Source organism: Tamandua tetradactyla, chromosome 26, assembly GCF_023851605.1.
Source record: "Tamandua tetradactyla isolate mTamTet1 chromosome 26, mTamTet1.pri, whole genome shotgun sequence".
Lineage (NCBI taxonomy): Eukaryota > Metazoa > Chordata > Mammalia > Pilosa > Myrmecophagidae > Tamandua > Tamandua tetradactyla.
Genome location: NC_135352.1, coordinates 39,482,370 through 39,503,535, shown reverse-complemented (window position 1 = coordinate 39,503,535; position 21,166 = coordinate 39,482,370). Strand labels below are relative to the sequence as shown.

The 21,166-nt window shown below is 39.1% G+C and overlaps 1 long non-coding RNA gene across 7 annotated transcripts in view; it reads left to right on the top strand.

Moving 5' to 3' along the window:
- The window catches only part of LOC143669690 (uncharacterized), a 72,951-nt gene that overhangs the window by 30,767 nt on the left and 21,018 nt on the right, over window positions 1-21,166 (top strand). The gene's annotated exons all lie outside the window — the stretch shown is intronic.

The following is a 21,166-nucleotide window of genomic DNA, read 5'->3' as shown; positions in this document are numbered from 1 at the left end:
GCAGACCTCTCTTTAACATCTCTTGCTGGGCCTGCCTAGTGGTGACAAAGTCCATCACCTTTTTGTTTATCTGGGAATATCTTAATTTTTGAATGACAGTTTTGTTGCAGGTAGAATTCTTGGTGGCTATTTTTTGCTGTTAGCACTTTAGATATATTATCCCACTGCTGGCTTGCCTTCATGGTTTCTGATGAAAACTCAGCATTTAATCTTATCGAGTCTCCCTTGTTTATAACACATTGCTTCTAGCTTGCAGTTTTCAGAATTCTCTTTTTATTTTTGTCATTTGACAGTTTGATTATAATATGCTGTGATGTGTGCCTATTTGGGTTTCATTCTGTTTGGAGTTTGTTGAGCATCTTGGATGTGTATATCCATGCCTTTTGTTAAATTTGGGAAAATTTCAGTCATTATTTCCTTTACTATTCTGTCTGCTCCTTTTTCTCTTCTCCTTTTGGGACTCCCACACTATGTATATTGTTAGGCTTGATGGTGTCCCACAGATTCCTTAGGCTCTGTTCACTTTTCTTCATTCTTTCTTCTTTCTGGTCCAAACTAGATGATTTCAATGGTCTTATCTTCAAGGTCACCGATTCTCTCTTATGCCAGCTCCAATTTACCACTGAACCCCTCTAGGAAAAATTTTAAAGTATGTTACTTTTGTCTTCAGCTCTGTTTGGTTCCTTTTAAAATTTTTCATGTCTCTATTGATACTCTCTTTACGTTCATCTGTCATTTTTCTGACTTCTTTTAGTTCTTTGTGCATGGTTTCCTTTAGTTATTTGAGCACATTTAAAACCATTATTTAAAAGTCTTTTTCTTATGTGTACCGGGTCTGGTTCTTGTCATTGATGATTTCTAATGCTTTAATTTCCTCCTTCGCGTGGCCATCACTTCCTGTTTCTTTTATATTTTGTAATCTTTTCTTGAAACCTGATGTTTTGCCATGTTATCATTGGAATTTAGACCCTGAGGCATGTTCCTTAAGCTTGTATCCAGCTAGTGTTATGACAGAGCTTTCCTTAAATGCCAGGAGCTAACAACATCAACAAAAAGGATTAAAAGTCTTTGCAGGTTGACCTGTGTGAGTGCAATTCTTCAGCGCGTATCTATACAGAGTTTAGGGAATAGCTCCAAGTCAAAGTATAGGGGCTAATCCTAATCCTTTCTGCACTTACCCTGGGCATGTGCATGTGGCCCTAGGAATTCCCCTACCTACATGGATTAAAATGTCCCTTCTTCCCCAGGAGACAATTTTCCCATGGTCCAGGGCACTCCACTCTATGTTGTCCTATAGTCAACAATCTCTTGCCCTAGGCAGCATGACTGGATTGCTCTCCCATAGCATTCTGTAGGAGAGTTCCATAACCTGCCTTGTATATGCAAGGCAAACTCCGGGTCAGTGTGGCCCTCAGGCCACCACCAGACAGATTGGGCTAGACATACCTGATCCAAGTATATGCTCCCTCCAGAACTGGGGCCAGTAGTATGCACTGGGAGCACAGGTTGGTTCTGTGCCAAGTCGGTGAGGGGTGGGGAAAGGGTTAGCTAGGGCATCGTTATATTGTGCCATTTTTAGGTCACTTTTTTATTGATTTAGCATGTTTCCTGTTACTGCAGTCCTTTAACTGTTTTCTGAAGCTTTGAGAAAGATGTTTCTGCCAGTTCTTATGGGTTGTTCAAAGCTTTTGCAGGGGTACAGAGCCTTGGAGTGCCTCATTCTGCCATCTTAATTGGAGCAGGGGGCAAGCACATATTTTTTATTTCTAGATAGTTAATATTGTATAGAAGTTTGTACCCTAATTTTTCACTTTTTGTGTTTTGATTGGAGAATTTTTTGAGTTAAGCCCTCTTGCTAGGGAAACACATGTAAGATTGGAAAAGCATTCAGGCATTTTCTGTCTTTGCAAATTCTTTAAGGACAGCCATGAATTATGTCTTGCAATCAGTTGTTAACGAATTCCAAAAGTTTTCTTTGTTGGTGTGCTTCGGAAAGGAGGAGTATCTTATTCAATGATTAGCTGTTGATTTGAACCGTCTGTCAGTCTATTCCAAGTGCCTCTTGTGTCCATACTTGATTCACCCAGAAGCTGCCAATGTGGAAAATATCGGATGTCATCAATTGGCAAGGAACCGGAAGCCTTTACTATCTTCTTTGCTTATATAGATCAGATTTGGTCCGCGGGGCTTCTGGACCATAATTCAAGAATCATCTTCTCTTCTCAGTGAAACACATCGATATGATCACGCTATACTCACTATATGGGCTTTCGCCCTGCTTTATAAATGGCTGACAAAAATTTCACGTTGTTTTGTTTAGTCCTCCAAAGGGATTTGGCAATTTGGTAATTTTTAAAATGTTTGTGTTTCTTCTACAATGATCTCTTAGAAATATTGCTAAGACTGTTTGATCCACCTTGGGTAACTTAAAATGATACTTAGTACTAACTAATCTTGAACTTTATAAATCAATTTTTCATTCTCAGAGGATTTTTTTTTCCTTACGATGTTGTTTCCTGCACAATTATTGCCTCCTTTGATCTCACACTCCATTTGGTCTTTCAGATAAGGGAGACCAATAATTCCTCAGCTATAACTTCAGCAATACAGATAGCTATCATGCTTTGTGTGACATGCAAGTCATTATTCAGTTGTGGATAACCACCGTGCATTAAATGTTTTACAGCCCCATCCTTCCATGGCTCACTGAGTGAATATAACACTTACAACTCTTTTTGTATCCAGGATGGAAAAAAAACCACTATAAAATTGCATATAATAGTTAAATTACAACATTTCAAGGCATCTTAGCAGATGAAAATAGTATAGTGAAGTAATTTCCATATATGGTTTATTTTACTTTATTCTGCCCAATAAGGGGGCCTCCTCTCTTTGATTGAAGTAAATAGTAATTCTCATTATTGCCTTGAGGATAAACTGGCTGAATATGCAGAAGCAAGATTCAGTCTTCAGAAATCTGAAGCTCAGCATTCACTGATGTTCCATCATTTCTCCTTTATCCACTTTATCATGTACGACTGAGTTAATTGACCGGCACGAAGACCTCTTTCGAATGTAATAGAAAACAAAAGATTGTTCAAAATCTGACCACATGCTTGAGGACAATCTTTTCAGTTCACCAAATAAAGAGCTGGCAGTCTGGACATGAGTGGAAGAGCAGTTTCCTAATTCTGAGTCTTTGGCAAGCTGGAATTCCACCTGCTAAAATTTAACAGTGTAGAGATTGTTATCCAAAGGATGGATTTGTAACTTTCTGTTTGGTGCTCAATAAAACAGACTGTATTACTGTGCTGGAAAAATTTAACTTGCTGCTTATTTGGGTATTAATCTATCAAAATATTTCCTGGACTCCTTTAAGAAATTAACAAAAGAGCTTTTATACATTTACCATCAGAAAGTTCTTGGTTCATGTTGATATTTTTAATTCCTTGATTGAATGGTTTTACTTCCTAGCTTAATGTAGAAATTATTTTCAGATTATTAGCGAACTAAGAAAAGGTTAATTTGTAAGTTGAATTGGATTTTTGTTACAAACTGAAAAGCCCCTTTTGTAGCCCAAGAACATTTTTTTCCTGGACTCTGTTTCTCCCTGCCACCCCTCCCCCTGCACCCCACTACTCTCAGACAAGGCTCTGCCATTCTTTACTTACTACTTCTCTCCAGTGAAGTGGCTACTCTGTGAGATGGAATAAACTCATCTTAAGGCCAATTGATTAATCTTCATGATCAAACATTTTTAGGAGGGATGTGGGTGTCTGATATGATGGCAAAGCAGAAAAATTGATAAAAGCATAATGTTTTCTGGCATAGATAAAGGATAAAAGTTTGTTTAAAACTCATATTTGAACTCTAGCTCAAAAATGTTTTTATATTTGTTATTAAAAATCAATTGAGATAGTAACATATAGTAGGCTCTCCTTTAATATCCACATTTACCATAATCTCCAGAAGAAAAGCTTTTTTTAAAAAAAATTGTTTTCCCAATCATGTCTAGGGTTGATTTTGCTTCTTTGCGTAAAATTCTCAGCAGAGGAGGTTCCAAGTTTGTTTGAATTTGGAAACTAATTTCTCAAAAAAGGTAGACTTAAAAAAGTATGGATTGGTTCCAATCTTAAAAACACGGAACAAGAAATGTTTGAGTTTTGCTGTCTTTTTTGCTCTAACTCAATCCCCATGTGTATGCACAGGACTTGTGTGTGTGTGAGCTATTAAAAACAAGTGATTTTAATGGCAGAAATGTCCTCAGGGAATAATAACTTGTCTACTCATGCAAAACGGAGGATTATTTAAAAATTATCAAGTAAATTTGGACTTACAGAATGCCCTGATGGGGGATCTCAATACCAGATTCCAATTCCTTCAATAATGATTTTTAAAATATGAAGATAAATATTCACTTCATGAACAGATCCAACTTAAAGATCTATTCATGTGTACTAATGTTATTAACCTGAACCTACCTAGATGAGGTTTTGTCAGAATAAAAATCTGTATTTAACAGTGTCCTTTTCCAAATCCCCTGCTTTGCATCCGCCTGCATGGAATATTGTTTTGCTGAGTTCTAATGTGGTGAAATGAAAAGAATAAGAGTTTAGGAGTCAAAAAACCTTGGTTCAGAGTTTCGTAGCTATGGGTTTCAGGGAAAGATGTTTTGTTTCCCTGAGACACAATTGTTTTCTTATGTAAAAGGGGATAAGGCTATCACTTTTCTATCAGGGTTGTTAAGAAAAAAATAAAATACATGAGGGTGTCTAACAATGTTTCACACATAGCAGGGTATTCAGCTTAGTTTATGGCCACAGAATATGAAGGATTCATTACTAATGATTAAACTCAGATATATATATGTATTTTAAATTCGAAACTTGGATATTTTTGCAATGTGAGAGCAATCTTATTTTAATGGGGTTATCTCATTAATAGTCAATGTGGTCCAGCAGGGGGTATTTATATTATTGTTTGGGCTGTCTGAACCAATTCGCCTGAGAAAAGGAATAGTAGACATCCCACCTCTTTTAAAGCTTAGTGGAAAATGGCCTGGCTGCCCTGACTGTTTTCTTTCTGGGGATCTTAATTTGTGTCTAATTCCTTACCTTGCAGTGGATATTTTCTCAAATATTTTTACTGTGGGCTCTCTGGGGCCCCATGCAGCCTTCCCATATGACCCACACACCTACAACTCCTTGCACAACCAGAAGTTCATTTCCTTTCTAAAGTTACAGTAAATTTCAAAGGCCTGGGAGATGGAAAGGGCTGCTGTAGAGAAGGAGCTGAGACTCTTTGTTCATGCAGTCTGCCGTTTTTTCCCCACTGCTCTCTGAGAGCTCCAGGAGGTCTCAGTGATAACAGTGGGTCTTCGTGGTAGTAGGAGAGGCTGCCCCTTCTATTTGAAAGTCACTGCTGTGGCATGTTCAAAACTCTGAAGAGGAAAAGGGCATCTGAGGGAAAGGCATTGTTCTCATTTGGTGGTTGTTCGGCTTCTTGAGTGGTGCAGCCCCGTTGATCTGTGAGTCCGAATGTAGGCTGTCCCCTCAAACCCTACAGCCCCTCGAGTGGTCACCCCATAGCCACAGGGAGCAACATTTTGTGACAAAGCTTGGTGGTCTTGAGGTTTCCTTGCCTTTTATAATCATTAGGAGGGAGATGTTTGGAATCCTGTAACTTTGGGTTCAACTTCCTCGCCAAGTTGTGACGTGCAGTCTTACATTTGTTATTCAAAATAGGGATAACAATAATAATACTTCCCTCGCTCTGTTTAAGTGAGATAAGATGCGGTGTCTCTTATACTTGGCACATAGAACTTTCTCAGATGGATGCTTTTTACTACTACTAATAACAAAAACAAGTTTTAGGATTAGGAAAGTCTTGGAATCATGTCCTTTCTCCTAGTTGAGCAAAGACAAATAGAACTGGTGGAAGTGCGGGGTGAGCTGCCCCCCATCCTGGTGGCTTCCATCGTAGGCACGTCGAGTGGAAGAACTGGGCTTCCAGGTCCTGCACCTGATCCGGGGTTGAAGCCACTGCTGGTTCTGACAGTCACAGGAGCCCTGGTAGATGGAAGGTGACTGAGACTGGCCGAATTTTCTTCAATGGTTTCTCAATGAGCCATAACTCTTACAGATTCACTGCTCACATTTGGCCTCCAAGCAGATCTGGCAGTTTCCATCCATGAAGCAGGCCGAGAAAGGAGGGTCTGGAAAACTCATAAAAGCAGAGTGAGTGGTAAAGGAAAATCAATCTTTTTCTGCTTTGGACCCAGTTGATGAGAATCATTCTCCCCGATTCTCCATAAATTGGAACAAGGCTTAGGACACTAATCCTACTGTAATACCAGTTGAAGACGAACACTGACATTTGTGACATTTATATAACAGTTCAGGTCTGCTATTAAATCAAGGCCTCCAACTGTTTAACCTTTGCCCTTCTATACTATAGCCTTTGGTCCAGTGCATGCCAATGTACTGTCGATGCATTTCAGCTTTCTGATACCACGTGCTATTTAGTTTTGAACTGCGCTGCACTAAACATAGCATTTGTCTTAAAAACTTTAAAGTCTGATATACTTCAAGATTCTTAGATTGTTTTTAATCAGCTAAAGGTAAGTAAAAAGTTGAGGTAATTTTGCAAAAATATTCCTATGGGTGGAGGAAAGTATGTTTCTTGAACTAAAATTATCTAGAGTAAACCAACGCCATTCATTTATTCAACAAAGTTTCTTAAGTGCTTTTTGGGTATCACACGCTACGCTAGAGCCCAAATGAGAAAGATGTGCTCTTGCCCTTAAAGAACTCTAGCTATGTAATTCTCTGGCTCTAATCACACTGCTTCATACCTTGATTTATATGCACATTAACTTGTTCTTCTCCTAGTTGAATGGAAAAATTTCAGTGTTTTCAAAGGGGCTGTTTCTTCAAGTTGTAGTAACTAATGAATTAGAGACGTAAGGATATGGATCTTTTCCACTCATTATGATCTTAAAAAAAAAGTTAGTGTTGGTATTAAAGTCAGGGATAACTTTTGTTTCATCTCTTGGATATTTTACTAAAGAGGGGAAAATATTTGCTTTTATATTCTTTATCACCACGTACCACTTTCTGAGCATCAACAAATATACTTTACCAAAAGGTAAAAAGTGACCCAAATGTCCAACAACACATGATTGGATAAAATATGTTGCCTATTATTGAGCTGTAAGAAGGACTGACGTTCTGAGATGCAACATGAATGAACTTTGAAAACATTATGCTGAATGAAATAAGTGAGGTACATAAGGAAAAATATTGTATGATGCTACTTATATGAGATATTTAGAAACAGGTCCTGTATCTGGTCCTCATGCTTTATTAAGTTCCCCTCTCCCTCTTCTCCTCCAGCTCTGCCGCTCTTCATAATGCATGGCCCCTGATCCTAAATCAGGAGTGATTTTGCTTCTCCCCACTTCATCTTGTAGGTAGATCTTACAATGCACAAGGCAGCCTTCTCTCCCCCTACAAGAACTTTGAAATTCTCTGTCTTTACAGCCTAGAGCCCATTTCCAGGATCTGTGCTTCTCATCCCTTGGGCCCATGTGCAGAGGGGCGTGGCAGAGCTTGGTTTTGTGGAATGGGGGTCCACATGCATGTGTGAGGCCCATACCAATGCCAGGGATGGAGGAGAAGAGGGTGGGGTGGTCCTTGTACCACTAGGGATCAACGTGGAATTCCCAGGAGTCTGAGAATTCTAAATTTGAACCTGGTTGTTATGGGTTAAGTTGTGTTCCCCCCAAAGATATTTGAAATATTTGGAACAAGGTCATTACATATGGAATTAGGCACGTTAAAATGAGGTCATGTTGAAGTAGGGTGGGACCTTAATTTCATAGGAATAGTATTCTGTAAGAAGGAGAGGGGAGACGGACGGAGAGAAGAGAGCAGCACTTGAAGATGGAGACAAGAAGGAAAGAAGACCATGCGGAGATGGAGGTAGAGATTGCAGTGCTGGAAGCAGAGGAACACCAAGGTTGCTGGCAAGCACAAGAAGCTGGAACAGGCAAGGAAGGATTCCTCCCTGTAGGTTTCAGAAGGAGCATCGCCCAACCAACAACTTACTTTTGGATTTCTATCCTCCAGAACCACGACACAATGAATTTCTGTTGTTTTAAGCCACCCAGTTTGTTATGGCAGGCACAGGAAGCTAAGACACTGGCTTTTGAAGTTCTTTTGAAAGTTATATCTATCGAGGCAGGAGGATAAAATATATTTTATTAATTGATTGATTGATAATTTTAAATAATTAGACATATGGCATGTGGGCCTTTGGGCTTTTGCTCTGGGCTCCATGAGGTTAGGGATGGGCCTGCCAGGGAGATTCCTAAAACCCTTTCCATATCTTGCATAGTTTGGTCTTCATATTTCAGACTCAGTTCTAAGGACCCACCTTCACTTAAGGTAAAAGATGTTTAAATAGCTCCATTACCACATGTCCCATATGTGGAGAGTCCACATTGCTTTTGTTTTGTTTGCTAGTCTGCTCTAGAATTTGTGATCTTTTCTGTACGTGAAACATTTTTAATGACTATCATCATGATGATTCCGTTTCTGGAGAGCTCCATCTCCAGCTCAGGCGTGGACCTCTGGCAGACATGTTAGCCTCATCCAATCCTAGCAGAGGCCTCCCGAATCTCTTGCAGTGAATTTGAAACTGATAGGCAGAGCCAGTCCCTGTGAGTGGCTGTAGCTCAGTGCTGTTAACCTGAGAGCTTACGGGCAGCTGTCGTTCACCTCAAAGAAAGGCATAGTTTAGGCAGAGAGACAGAGACAAAGAGAGCACTGCCTGGGTTCTTCATGGTTTTCCACTTCCGGAAAGATCTTTTGGTTCCATTTGTTACCTTAGTTTCTTAAAAAAAAAAAAGAGCCTTTTTTGCTTCCGCTTGATTGAGTTGGTTTTTGTTATGTTATGACCCCAATTTCAAGACTTTTAGAAACTTTTCTCAAATCTCAGTGTCTTACTTGCTTTAAGGTCTGGCCTTGTTCTCGCCAGTGTGTGGACTGGCGTACAGTGGGTGGGTGCATTGCTGGACATCACCCTTTGCCTCCCTTACTGCTTGCAGTTGGGGCTTGATTCCTAGGGCCTGTCCGACATTAGCGGGTGCGCCAAGATCTGGACCTCAGGCCCTTCCAGTTGCAAGAAAGAGGATGATTCCAGCCACATCCTTCAACATGATGTTCTCTATTTTCCAGATATTTGCACATCCAGGTAAACATCCAGGCAAGACTCCCTAAGTAAATGAATACTTGCATTTTGGGAACTTATGAATAATGGATGAAGACATAAATTTTCACCTAGGCATAGGCAGTCTTATTAGGTGTAATCTTGAATCTACATCCCTGCAGACAAAGTGGAGAGGACTATACATCTAAATATTAAGATCCCGGTCCAAGGTCCACACTCAGAGGACGTGAGCGGAATTGAGGATTAGAGCAAAAGCATGCGTAAGTGCGAGCGAGTGTGTCTATGCACCTGCTCCTTTCCAAGAGCATTCTGTACATTTTTTCACTTAATCCTTTCTATAACCACATGGAGCAGGTACTATTATTTCCATTTTTACAGATAAAAAAACTGAAGTCCAGTTGGGTTAAGAAAATGTTGCCCCTGTTAATGTAGTAGGTGAATTTTGGATTCAGGTGTCTCTGACTCAAAAGGTAAGAAGGTGGCGGTAAGGAACTCAGGTTGAAAAAATACAGACACCAACAGTTTCTGGTGGAAGAGAAATGCTGGCCATGACAATTGTTTTAAAGGTTTTTTTTTTTTAAATAGAGGAGTTGTGGGTTTACAGAAAAATCATGCATAACATACAAAGTTCGCATGTATTACCCCATTATTAATACCTTGCATTGGTGTGGTGTATCTATTGCAATTCATAAAGGAACATTTTTATAACTGTATTATTAACTATAGTCCCCGGTTTACAATAGGGGTCACTATTTGTGCTATGCAGTCCTATTTTTTTTTTTTGTCTGTCTGTTTGTTTGTTTGTCTTTTTTTTTTCTTTTTCCTATTCTTTTTTAAAATTTTATTCTAGTAACATATATAAAACCAGGAATGACTATTTTTAAAAAATGTGTTTGTGTCACGCAAAAGATAGCTCCAACAAATTACTCAGAAATTCTGTTACGTTATTTAACAAATTCAACAATTGTGAACTAAGGCTCATCTGGCATTTCTTTTTTTTCTTTAAACTTTGTCTTACCTGACGATCTAAGTCAGCTTCCATGAGAGTCTGCTAATTAATTAATATAACCACATTTTTTGGTAAGGGCAAAAAAGTAAAAAAAGCTTTTATGCCTTAGTATAGTTAAGACAATTAATGAACTGGGTTGCTTACTCTCCTTTATGGCCTTGATAATATTCTTATTCTTTTGATTTCTTCTCTCTGGTTTGTCCTCTTTTTTACCCAGGCTACTCATTCCATGCCTATTCATATATTTGGTTGGGTTTGTCTGAAGTTTTCTTACAGTCTCAAGATGATTGTCTGGCTAATCTGACATGTATACTGATATCATTGTTAAAGTAACTGGAAAAAAAAAAGGCAAACAAGTTTCAAAAGTCAATTCCCTGATCCCCTAAACATTGTACTTACATGTTTCCAGGCCTATTCTGGCCACAATCTTAAATCTAAGCACTGAACCTAATTACACATCTATGGATAAAGGAGATGTTTAGAGTTAGTTTGTTATGATCCAGAGAATTCTAAGTCATAGTTTTATGACTTAGTTTTGTTTATTCCTAAAATTCCCAGTCTGCCAGGCGTACCCAGGATCATGTCAAAGAGGAGAGTCTTACCATGCATGGTTGTTGAATAATTAGATTTTCCCCCCAAATTACTTCGTCATGTGTTTTCATCAATAACTAACAACATTTAAACTCACAGGTTTTGTCAACTGTAGGAGAAAGGTAAAGGATTAAAGAGCAGTATCCACAGTAGAAAAAAATGATGAATCTTCTCATCACTCAGCAGCATGGGATGCTCCAAATGTATTTTTCTTTTCTCTTGGAGTTATTTATTGGGCAGAAGGGAGGGTGGACAGATCTTCTTTTGAAGTTAAACATCTTGCTTGGGTGAGCAGATATATTGCATCAAATCAAAGTAATAAAAAGACAAAATGCTTTATTAAATCTTCTTTATCACTATATTGTGCTCCAATAGCATGATCTAATTAAAGACACAGTTGAGCTTCTTTTCATCTGAAGGGGAGTTCAGAGGCTTTCCTTATTAAAAGGTTTGCACAGAAACAAATACATCGCTGTATCGCTTCCAAGTTTCTCAGTGGTGCCTCCTTCCTGTTTTGCTCCAATTGTTATGGATATCTTGGCTGCCACTTGGCTTGATACTAATTAATCCTTTTCATCTTCAAAGTTCCCCTGAGGCACCGACGGGGTTGAAATTCATAATACCACTCCGAGGTAGGCACTGGACATGCTATATTCTTTTGGTCGATATGGAAACAAGAGAAAAACATTAAAATTGTGTTTACTTTAATGTGGATGATGATCATTTTGTTTTTTGGTTCCGGGCTCCCAAAAACCTAAGTTGGCACTCCGCCTGTACTTCTCTCCCTGCACTCCTGCTCAGATGCGGCAAACTTATCCCAAACAGGAGCGTCTTCCAGCAACCAACCAATCACCATCATCATCAACCAACCAATCACCACCATCATCAACCAACCAATCACCATCACCATCATCAACCAACCAATCACCATCATCATCAACCAACCAATCACCATCACCATCACCATCATCAACCAACCAGTCACTGTCATCATCAACCAACCAATCACCATCACCATCATCCACCAACCAATCACCATCATCATCAACCAGCCAATCACCATCATCATCACAATATAAACGCAGCGAAGGGTCCAGGTCAGGGGTTACCCGTACTCTATTGGATCCTCATTTGGACCTTGTGATTTAACAAGCGTCTGTGAGGTCTTGAGTAGTGATTTAATTTAAAAATCCTGAATAATGCCCTTTTTGTATAGACTTTTGTTCAGGTTGGACTAAATGAGGAATCAGAAAACTGGCAGTTTCCATATAGGTTCTCTCTGGCCAGCCAAATTGGTTTATAATTTTTTTGCGAATTTTTAGTTCTTGAGCTGAGGGTCGGGCTTCCTTGTCCATCCTTCCTCCCGTCACCCTCTGTTGCTGTAAGCAGAGTTCATCTGTGTAATGCATGCTCCATGCTTAACTGCTGATGGCTCTGGGTTTACTCACTAAGCCGCGAAGGGAAGGGTATCTTATTTCCCAAACCAAGGCAGATGTGGCAAATGGGTAAAATTGGTAACTTGTTGACTTTCTTTGGCATCATCTCACCTCTGCTCCCAAATGAGCGCTCTCTCCTTTTCCGTGTGAAATTCTTATTCTTTTATTGCATTCAGCATTCTCAGAGAAAAGTAATCTGACAAACAGATCCACATTACGTCATAAGTGACGGAAACAAGCTTAATCTTTTATCCCTCAGAGCTCTCAGAGGCTTAAAAGAGAATGGTAACCACGCCCTAATCTCTGGCATCTGCCAAGCGGATGGATTTTTGACTCTTTTTTTTTTATTTTTGTATAATGGCATGATTGAGGTGTCTCAGATCACATTATATAGTTGGCTTGTACTCTGTGTATGTTTATATGTATGGCAAGCACCTACTCAAAAATCTATTTCTCCTAAATTCCAACATCTATGTCAAAACTAGAAAATTGGAAGAAATCAACATATACATGTTAAAAATAAGTCTAAAACATTTATTGCTTGCTTATCCTTCAAAAGTAGCACACAGGAAGAAAATGTTCTGAGGGAGTAGAGCGAAGGAAAGCTTCGCAGACCCGCTCACATTTTTATTTCCAGCCTGAATTTCATCGTCGCTGTGCTCGCTCTGGGAGATTCAGACAGAATGGAGATTTCCAGCTGTGGTGAAGGGGTCTCGACTGAGGCACTGGGTGGGCCACGGCAGCCACGAGAGGGGCGTGGGAGACAGTCCAGCTTGTGACCTCACCCGGCGTGGGGTCGCGGGCTTCAGAGGTGCGAGGACAGAGCTGCTGCTCCCGGGCCCGCGTCCCCGCCTATGACTCCACGCAGGTCCCCACGCGCGGGCCGCACGCGCGAGGCACTCTCTGGGGCACATTCATCTCGCTTAATGCCTTTGGACTTCCATGTCTAATTTTATAGGATTTCGGCTTTGGTTTAACAGTAATGTGTGACTCAGTTTAAATTAGAGTTTATTTTACTTTTAGTGACGTTTTCACAACTGATTTGAACTTGGGTCTCTCGTTGGAGAAATATTTGGAAAGAAATAACACCAAATTGCACGGTATAAATGCCATGCCATTCAACTACGTAAATAGCAGCCGAGATGTTTAATTGAAAATGAAACACTAGGAAAATGTAAACATCATTTTTGTTCCAGTTGCTCTAAGTGTAGCCACAATGACACAAATGAACACAATAATTGATGGTGGAAGTTAGAGTTTGTAACAGGGTCCAATAACTCTGGTGTTTCCCGAAACCTTTTTGGTAATTGCTGTCCTCTTCAATACCATTCAGTCCACTTTTTTCTAACTTTTTAAATTTGTATAATATAACATATATACAAAGCAAAGAAAGACAAAAGCAGCAGTTTTCAAAGCACTCTTCCACGAGTAGTTCCAGGACAAACCCCGGAGGTCGTCGTGGGTTACCATATGAGCTTCTCTGATTTTTCCCTCTAGCTGCTCCAGAATATGAGTCTAGAAGGAATAAATATTTAAAAGTTATTATAATTGACTTTTTGTTTTCTTTTTTTTTGTGAGAAAAATAATCTTATATCCAAAAAAGCAATAAACTTCAAAGCACAGCACCACAAATAGTTGTAGAACGTATTTCGACATGGGTTACAATTTCACAATTTTAGGTTTTTACTTCCAGCTGCTTTAAAATATTGGAGATTGAAAGAAATACCATTTAATGATATTTACTGATTCAGCTTGCATTTATCAGCCAGCTGTTGGTGTTTTGAATTTGCTTATCTATCTGTGTAGTTGTAACTCTGTGTTGTATGAAGCAACTTCTGCACCCTCAGAAAAACCCTCACAGGTTATATCTGGACAAGCCTAATACTGGAAAAAACAAACGTTCTTATGGGGTAAGGAATGTACAGTTACTTTGGGAATGGTTTTCTAAAGGTATGTACTTTTTTGGGAAGGATCTTCTGTTCCGATTGTGGGCTATAATAAGAGAGGATGAAATCGTACTACTTTTGATTCAAATTTCTGTGTAAGTGGAAGATTAGTTCAGTGATTCCAGCTGAGTGCATGCTTTTTCTTTAAATTACAATAATGAGAGAACTTCAATTTGAAAAATCTGTATCCAGAGAGGAATTCTATCTTAATTATTAAGAGCATAAATGCTGAAGCCAAACCTCTTGGATTAGCTATGCAACTGTGGACAAGTTACTTAACTGTCTGTTCCCTTTGCTTTTCCTTCTGGGCTATTGTGAGGATTAAATGTGATAAATAGATAAAGCATTTAGAATAACGCCTGCCATGTTAGGGCTATAGAAATGTAAGGTATTGTTCATTTACTTAATAAGTATTTATTAAGAGCTTTTATTGTTAGCATCTATTATTTTTGCCTTTTATGGGAAACAGTAATTAGGAGAGTTAGAACCTTAAAGGAGTACATCAAGATAGATTTTCTCATTGCCTTATTCCCCAGTGAAGACCACTTTTTGAAGAGTTAGGATAAGATGGAAATGTGCAAAATTTCTGACAAAATTCTAAATGTGAACACTTTTTAAAAAATGTAAGGCAATATTTGGACTTTAATAAGCAAATATCCTGTAAAGTATTATTTTGACCTTTTAAAAAATTGATCTTTATTTTATTGAAATGGTAAAAGAATCACAAAGAGTAAAGTTCCATGCTGTATTGCATTTTTGCCATCTTTTAGTGAGCTATTTATGTGCAAATAATGCTTTTGTATTGCAGAGTTTGTGCACAGGCAATCAAAGTATAAACTGATAAGAATCAGGCAAAAATAAAAAATGAAAAAGCCTGAATTAAGCTCACCAAATATTGGAACACAACTTGAAAATACTATTTTTAGTTGAGAAATGGCTGACTGTTATCTTCTGGAACATGAGTCAAAGATCTCGGGATAGATCAGTTTACTCTCTCTTGCAGACACGTCCCTCTTTGTGACTGGAGATGAGCAACCCCCAAGAAACTTTTTATAAGTTTACTTGTTGCAGCGAAGACGTGGGTACAGGGGCACATCTATTTGGTTTGCCATCCGAGGCATTTCATTTCAAAGACTCAAGGTGGAATTTGCCCGAAAAAACAAATTATTGCCTAAATTCTATGGCTTTTTAAAAGGAAATGAAACCAGCACACTTGTAGTGTAACTTTGCCGTCTGTGTGTGTGTGTGTGTGTGTGTGTGTGTGTGTGTGAGAGAGAGAGAGAGAGAGAGAGAGAGAGAGAGAGAGAGAGAGAGATAGTCCAATATCTACCCTCCCTTCATGTCTTACAGATCCTGGTCCTTTACTGGTGAAGTCTCCCTGCGTGGGATTCTGGGAGGAATATCAGCTCGCTAACTGGCCACAAGGGTCAGACCCTCTATCTTCCTTTCTACTCCTAGGTGGCCATGAGATTTAGATTTGGGTGACTGGTCACTGTCTTCTGAAGCGCTGAGTCTTAAGGCAGTAGGGATGGTTGGGGTGGACATTCACGGTGGCAGCACTGCAGTGGGGTTGGAGTAGACAGCCCAGCCTGCCTGCTGCTCTCTCCCAGGCTGCTCAGCTCCGATGGGCCCCTGGGTTATTGACCATTTCCCCAGCCTGGTCTTTCAGCTTTCCACCCGTTTTACAAGCCTCCGTCTACTTCCATTCAACCTCCTTCCTGCTTTTTGATTTCTTGTGATAGAGTAAGTTTCTGTTTCTTGCAAGCAAGAACTTTCACTGTTATGACAATTTTCAAAATCCAGGTATTAAATAAATGCTGAAAATGTTCAACATTTTATTGTAAATTTTTAGTGTAACCAGTTGCAACCAATCTTAGGATGATGCGTCCTTAAATAATACTTTATTGGAAGCTATTTGCTATTATGCCACCGTATCAATCCGCCTGTAGAATTTCACAAATATCTTTTTGCCCAAACATATTTTGGTTTGACTGTCATCTCTCCTTAGCAAATGATCATGCACACCATAAGTTGGGTCTGCATTTCAGCATCGTTGTTCTTATTTTGGAATTAGAATTTTGGTATTGTTGAATGCTCTATGCTAATGTTTGGAGGGAGTGTGGGCAGGCAGGTCAACAGATGTGTACCGGTTTCAAGACTGTGCTATTCAAAAGTGAAATGCCTGCAGTGGCGTTATTAGCTGAGATACTGTAGATAGTTTTACATGTCGGGAACAATGAACCCGTGTCCTGTGGGTCTGATTACTAGCGTCAGGGAAGGTCTGTTCTGTGTAGACCCCCTAGCAAAGCCTTCAGAAAAGTTAAAGGTCCCTGTTTTGCCATTAAATTGGGAAAGTAATGTGCCCTTTTTTGATTGACTATAAACTTAGACTCGGGGGACTTTGTTCTCAAAGGTGAAAACAAATACGAGTAGGAGACAAGTTGTTTTCCTTACAAGTTCTTAAACCTTTAGTAAGGACCATTTTTCAAAAGATTTCTTAAAATAAAACTGAATCAACATTGCCTTAAGGTTAATGCAGGAAAAAACAAATTTGGACATTTTCCTTAAAATACAGCACAGAAGAGAGAGTTTACGTGTTTAAGCCATTGCCCAGAAGAGTGATAAATTTGATATTTGATAGGTGAACCCATTTTAGGAGCAGCATAAGGAGTTGTAATTATAAAAGATTTGGAGAGCAATTAAGTGATTGAAGGTGAATTTATGAGACATCCTGATTATTATAGATCATAGATCCTTGAAATAAAGAAGTAATTAGGTGAGAGTCACATGCACACAGTAAAGTAGAGGCATTACTATTAATACAGAGTGATACCTCACTTCTCCATTAGCGGTGAACAGGGCAGATGCAGCAGGGTGTCCACCTGCCCCAGCCTCCTCACTAATTAGCTTGACTAACCCGAGGCCACTTTTGTATATGGTAAAGCAAAGAACTCAGACTGCAAGAACTCAAGTTTCTTATCAGCTCTGGAATTCCATGGTGCTAAAGTTATACGTTCACTTGTTTGAATTGTTTGATTACGTTTCTCTTTTCTCAACAAGGAGGAGAAAAGGAACAGAGAGAAATGTGACGTCAAAGCAGTCGAAGAGTATAATTCAAAGTGCCGGGCGTCTGAGTGGATGTGGGAATGCAGAAACCTCCTAGTTCATATCCTCCCAGTAAAAGGAGGATGATGAGGCAGCGTCCCGCTGGTGGCATCACCCAGGAGAAAAATTTATGCCCCAGGGAAGTCCTGGTGTCAGAGCGGAAAGTGCTGGCTGAGCCATGTTGCTCTCTCGGTCACAAACAGCCCCGGGACTTTGGACAGATTATGCTGCCTCTCTGGACCTCTGTTTTCTTAACTTCAGAAGAGGAGGTGGGACAGGCCGTAGAAACTCTTCCCGGCTCTTATATTCTGTGATCCAAAGAAGCAGCGCTTTGGGTATGAAATAATGATCAGATTTGTCTAGCAATTTGAGGTTATCTCTTCTTTATTTGCTCTAAACTATAGTCACCCCAAGTTGTGAGATAATTCCTAGCCTGGAATTAACTTTGCCATTTTAAATTAAAACAGGAGGTCTTTGGACTTTTTCATGGAAAAAGAAAATAAAATAACTAAGCTCATGGTCAGGCAAACTGGAAAGTTGTGGGAAGATAAAGATTAGACATTTTTTCTGCCAACGGCAAAAGAGTTGCAAGAAGAAAGTGGAAAAAGAAAAGAAAAGAAAAGAAACAAGAGAGAGAGAGAGAGAGAGAGAGAGAGAGAGAGAGAGAGAGAGAGAATGCACACGGGAAAAGGTGGGGGAGGAATAAGTGCAGCCTCTCCTGGGTCTGCAGGTCTTTGAAGTGAAGCCAGAACCACAGCAGGGGATTGTGGGATAGGAGGTCAAGAGAAAAAATAGATGGAGGCCCTTTGCGCAGAGGTTAATAATTCTGTGTCAGAAGTGTTGTATCCGAGTAAAATGCCTTGTGCATTTTTAGTTCCTTTTTAGAGGAGTAAACCAACTCTGTGGAAGTTTCCCAAGGTCCTCAGGAAAGAAGAGTTTTCTGGTTTTTAGCCTAGAGAAAGATATTCTGCAATTAGAGGATCTGTTTTAATGAGAAATCATGAACTTCAAAAAGGTTCTGGTGTTTCACATTAAAAATTATTCGAAAGCAAGCTGGGTTTATTATTATTTGGGGGTGAAAGAGGTGGCTGAGTGAAGCAACTGACAATTACCTGGAGGGGCTTTGGCTCACCAGATCTGCAAAGTTTCCACAACTCAGTGCCCTGTGATGCTGCAAATGATGAATGAGAAAAATGAGCTTTACTCTTCTTAGGCATTCTGATTCCTAAGCGATTCCAGCCAAAGGTCATAGCAGAGGTAAATTTAAGCATGCTTGGCCAGACCTATTTTCTCATCCAGATAGCTTAGCAGATGATTGGCCGAAATTAGCAAAGGTTACTATGGAAGCATTAGGGAAGCATATTGAAAATGTACAGACAGTAGCTCTCATGGTACTTCCTTGAATGAATTACCCAAAGTGCTTCAAATCACTACCTTCCAGGGAAAATAGGTTTTTTTCCCTTTCATTTTTTAAATAAGAAAGCCAAAATATTTCTCTTTGGATCTCTCAGGTTTCTTTGTGGGACAGTGAGGTGGTCGCGTTTTTATTTGTGTGACTTCCATGCAACCACGATGGCCACAGGGACGCAGGAAACCTCCACCTCTGCCTGTCTAACTTACCAGGACTTTTAAAGGAAAGACTGACACAATTCATACATTTATCACCTCTCTGGTGACTGACTACGCTCTTCAAGGTCACTTCTAAAACGTTTTGGATCTCTGCGTTTGTAGCTTCCAGTTACTGGTGACAAATTTCAAGCAGAGAGATCAAGACATAACTAATCTTTAAGTATTTCCTGAAGGTTAAGACCAGAGGATCTGAATAAAAAGTAGCGGATCCCTGCTCTGATCTTTTTCTGACATTTCCCACATCCACAAGGCAAAGGGCAGGGTGTAGGGTGGAGCATAAACTGTTCCATACTCTTAACCTTCACTGAGGGGCAGTGGCAAGTGGTTTTCACAGGCAGGGAAAAGAATAAAACACACAAATGATGCAATGTGAATTTCTGTTTATCAAGAACATGTCTGTAAAGAGGCCGTATGAGCACAGGTGTAATAAATGACCAGATAATCACCACAAATTTCGGTTAATGGTATTTCTGAGAAGCAAATTTCGATTAATAATCTTTCTTTTTTATTCTTTTATTCTTCTGTGCTCTCCCAGGGCTGTTATTGTAAAATGACTAATTTAATCCCAATCTCAAAACGGTTGGAAATCTGTTTAGTCCTTGAAAAGGGATTATGTTTTCTCTTCTTTTAATCTATGGGCAAAATTTCAAATGGAATGTAGCATTTTACAGAGATGAGGACAAGCGAATTGCGGTTTTCTCATAGGATGGATGGTTGGTTGTCTTTGTATTACGAAATTGTTCTCCTAGAAACGAGGTCACGTCATGCTAGACTTAATAATTGCTGTGGGTATCTAGAGCATGTCTCAGATCAATAATGACAGAGGCAGCCTGATAGCAATTTATGAACCACAGTCCGCTTGGGGAATATATTTCAAACCATAACTTCATCTAAACTGTTTATCGGCTAAGCTTGCTCAAATGTATGGAGTGGCAAAAAGTTTCTTTGACATTAGGCTTGTTATTGTCCTTTGATTTATGTACTAAGCAAAATGTGGTAAATAAAAAGATTGCTTAGTGATTTAGTTTTTTAAGGAAATGATTAGAAACATTTGCCAATGTTAATCATTTTATACAGTTTTCTTCTTTGCAAATTAAAAAATATATATGGTTTTCATCCAGTGAGTGATTTTAGAATAACAAACACTTAAATGATCATTATAATAAGCAGAAATGCATACAGCAAGGAGAAGTTGCTATGAACTATTCTGAAAACTCTGAACTAAATATGTCCCTCTTCTTGAATTTTGCATGCCCAGCAATTTACAAAATAACCTGTTTATAATCTGTGGCACATCTATGGTGGTAAATCTGACTTATTAAAAACACGGCCATCACATCTTAGTTGGTTTTAGCAGAAACTTCCATGTGGAAAATACAAAGGACGATTCTCTTGAAAAGCATGGTTAGAGAACATTCCCGGATATAGACCCAACAATTTTTATTTGCTTAGGAATGCAAATATTGACTTTTCAAACATTTTGATGATGGAATATTATAGAGGTGTTAAATACATCAAAAGGCAAACTATAAGACAAATTCCCTGAATAAGATTGCATTTAAATAGTTCAGTCTGGAGTTTTACATTTTACTTCAACCTGAGGTTTTCATTCTTGAAATTACTTAACCAGAATTTCATATTAGGCATGGTTTTGGGCAGAATGCACATAAAAAAACTAAATATAAGATTATAAAAATTGGCCATGAATTCCCAAGAACTGCATTATATGTTTTTAAAAGATTTAGTTAAGAAGAAAAAAAATGGATATAAATGGAATTCCTTCACACATTGAAGGGAAACAAGAAACCCATTTTAATGCAAGGGCTGGGTTGCTCAAAGAAGGACTTTTCTGTTTCCAATGTATCTTTTTCTGAGTGCTTAACTACTAAGTTGATGAGTACCATAAAAAAAGCCACAGATATGAAAGGACAAATGAGTACGCAGATATCTATATCAGCATTGTTAACTTGTTAGTGAATCTGTTTCCTTGAAAACAGGATACAATGAATCTGTGTCTATTTAATGGAAAGTGGCTGCATTTACTGGAGGATTAGAAGAAAACACTCCCCCATAGAGTCAGAAGCTCTGAGCTGCTATCCTTCAAAGAAAGACTGTTTCCTAGACTAGCCAATATTCCTATGGAGCAACCTATGCATATTGATAAGTTATCGGATTCCTCTCCGGAATCAGCTGGTCAGGAAGGATGCAGAGGGAAGGGC